The sequence below is a fragment of the Zonotrichia albicollis genome, chromosome W (genome assembly GCF_047830755.1).
Source record: "Zonotrichia albicollis isolate bZonAlb1 chromosome W, bZonAlb1.hap1, whole genome shotgun sequence".
NCBI classification, from domain to species: Eukaryota; Metazoa; Chordata; class Aves; order Passeriformes; family Passerellidae; genus Zonotrichia; species Zonotrichia albicollis.
The window spans coordinates 21,348,421-21,351,592 of NC_133859.1; the positions used below are offsets into that span (position 1 = coordinate 21,348,421).

General features: G+C 45.7%; 1 long non-coding RNA gene across 1 annotated transcript; it reads right to left on the reverse strand.

Moving 5' to 3' along the window:
- Positions 1-1,801: 1,801 nt before the first annotated feature.
- LOC141726931 (uncharacterized) lies at positions 1,802-2,866 on the reverse strand. Its single transcript, XR_012577891.1, has 2 exons — positions 2,721-2,866; positions 1,802-2,459 (listed from the first exon to the last, which is right to left on the reverse strand). It is a non-coding gene; the product is annotated as an uncharacterized LOC141726931 (long non-coding RNA).
- Positions 2,867-3,172: the final 306 nt, after the last annotated feature.

A 3,172-nucleotide genomic window follows, 5' to 3' on the forward strand; every position in this document is an offset into this window, starting at 1 on the left:
GATAAAGTGAGTTAAAGGAATTCCAAGAATTCTCCCCCTCATAGTAATTCAAGCCTTGGCTCTAGTGAATTTGAGATTAAGGGCGGGGGGGGGAAGAGTGCGTGTGTATGTGTCTGTGGGCATATCAGAGTTTCGGCTGTGACTAGCACAGCCTTTTTGCAAAGCAGCAAAACAAGTGTAAGTAGACACAGTGCTTAATTAGATTGTGCAAGAAGAGAACTAGAAAAGACTGATATTTTGTAAAACAGAGTTTATATAGAAGAGGTGAATGAGATGAATTAGTTAATGAGACTTATGAGATTTATGAGACTTCAGCTGGTACCGCAGTAAGTCTTTACTGGAAACAATCCGCTGAAAGGATTTAAAGTTCTCTTTAAAAAACAGAATGGCCTGCCTTTGTTGGCAATTTCGGGGAGCCTTTGGTACATCAGGAGGCTAGCATGCTGTGTGAGGTGACAGTGGCTGTGCCCTGGGCACAGGGACAGCTCTGGCTGCCCCGTCTCCCCAGGGAACACGGGAATGGCCTGTGGGCAAGAGCTCGATGTGCAGGTATTATTGCAGTGCGGTGTTTATCAGAAACACTGGTATTGCTGTTTTGCTGTTCTAATAAGTGTCAAGGCACACGCCCCAAGTGTAAATTAGAGGTTTCTGGTCAAGCGAATTCTGAACCTAAGGTCTTAGAGCTTGTGTGTGGGAATCACATCTGATACCTGCCACCTGGAGCTGTGTGTATAGGAGGAAAACTGAGAAACTACTGTGAAGGTCTGTAAAAAGATTTGAGTGGAAGCGAGATAGGGCAAGGAGAAATAAATGATGAGAACTGACCAGAGCAAACAGGTTCCTAAATTAGCCCCTTTTGGGAGGGGCTCACTGGGAGGAGGTTGCCAGTAAGAGCAGCTCAGAAAATAAAAAGATTTATACTGCTTCATTGCTGTTAGTACCGTTTTATAATGGGATAGAGTTTTTGTATGCTGAAATATCTTTTGTTTTAAGAAATCACCCAGAATGACAAAGAGACTGTGAGATCGGACCGCCCTCTGGTCTTGGCCCTTGAAAGGGAAAACAAGGCAAAGAGAAAGCAAATCAAACATGTTGTTCAGCATGCAGCATAAGATAGCAACGTATGAAATCAGGCAAGGATTATCATGCTGAAATGCGAAGCAATCACAGTTCACAAAATGAGTACATATGATTTGCTAAAGGCTCCTCCCCAGGTAAGGGAGGAGGGGTAAAGATGACCTTCCCAAAAGGGAAGAATTTTTGTCGGCACAAGGGTCATATGTTCAGTTTTAAATAAAGCTTTAGTACCTGTGGAGAATATTTATGTTGTAGTGTGGAGAATGAACAACTGGCCAGTCTGAGAAGGCATACTTTTGCAAACCTTTAAAGTAGCATGTGTACTATGTGTACCTAAAAGCTTTTGTACAATTCGCTCAATTTGCTAAACATTCTCAAATGAGAAAGGTTACTCTGGAGGCAAATAATATAAAGATGTTAGGCTTAATATTAACAGACACTTAAATTAAGAAAGACATTAGTAAGGAGATATTAGAATAAGTAAATAAGTGTTTTCAAGGGTATGGGCCTCTGCTGTACCAGGGAGAGTGAAAGATGCTCCCCCATGGGATGCTCCCCCATCAAGCTTAATGAAAGAACACAACCAGTGAGAACTGAGTAGTACCCTCTAAGGGAAGGTGTTCTGGTTTGACATTGGCACAAGGCCAAATGCCCACATGAAAATACACCTTCTCTGGTGTCTGCTGTGACATTTTGACCAGGAATAAACAAAGCAGGCTCTCACTTGAAAAAGAAGAAAAGTTTATTAATTAAACTACAAAGACAATTACTAAACTACACACAAAAGGAAGAAAAAAAGAAAGAAGGAAAAAAAACCAAGGAAAATGAAACCTCACAAAAACACTCTCCTCCTCCTCCTCCCCCCCAAATTCCCAATACAATACAATCCAAAATCCAATCTGGGTCCAGCACCACCCTTTAGAATGCTCAACTTCAGTTCCTCAAGAGGAGAGGGAGTCCTTCCATGTGTCGTGGTGGCCTTTTCCGTCCTTGTTCCGGTGCTCTCACCACCGGACCAGAATCAGGGCTGCTTCCAGGGTTGTCCTTTTAAGGAGGCTGTGTCCAGTTCCAGAAAAGCTCAATCTCTCACCTCTGGGACATCTGTCCCCCCCATATTTTATATACCCCCTGGGGCCGAGGGGTACCCACACTGAATCTTCTTTGGCTCTGGGACATTTCTCCCCCTGGACTCAGTCTCTGTATTCCAGGGAAACATAGCTCTGTCCATGGCTACACAAAAGAGTCCAGCATAAAATGCCACTCCCTCTTCTCCATCTTTCTATCATCTCTCACTCTCTCTCTCTCTGGTCCAGATCTTCATCACTCGCTTATTTCCTTCGTCCTCCTTCACTCTTATCTCTCGTTTAGGAAGGGTTAATGTTCTGTGAAGTTTTCATTGTCCAAAAAAGGGTTAAAAACTCCTCCAAGCGGCTGGACTCCTGGCTGCACCCCCCCCCCCCACCATCTCCTCAGCCGGGCTGCCTGCTGCCAGCACATGTTTACTGCTGTCAAGGTAACGGCACACAAACACCGGCTGCACTCTCTCTGTCTGTCTCCAAGGTGGGGGGGGGGGAACAGGCTGCCCATTGCTTCCCGGCATTTCTTCTTCCTTCCACCCTTGGGGGGGGGGGGGGCAGGCCTACCTCTCCCAGGCCGGGCCGCATGGCTTTTCCCCTCCCCCAGCCCAGCCAGCAACTGGGCCGGGGGAGAGACTCAACTCCTTCACCGCCGGAAATCCAAAGAGGAACTGCCAGGGGGAGAGCCCTGCTTTTACCCTGTGTTCTCGGAGGTGGATCCGATTGCCCAGTGGTTAGGCCAGATGGCAATATTCAAATCTGAGCACTCATTGGCCCCTTCCACACAGCATCCCAGAAATCCTGTTTCTGGGTCAAACCATGAAAGAAGGTAAGGAAGGAATCAGTCCAATAACTGATAGTACTAGATTAAGGGATGTCAATAAGATAACACAGAATTTGTACCCTGTGGTAGCAAATCCATAGACCTTACTAACTTGTTTAACACCTGAGCTAACCTAGTTCACTGTTTTAAGCCTAAGAGATGCCTTCTTTTGCCTCCCTATCCACGAAGCCAGCCC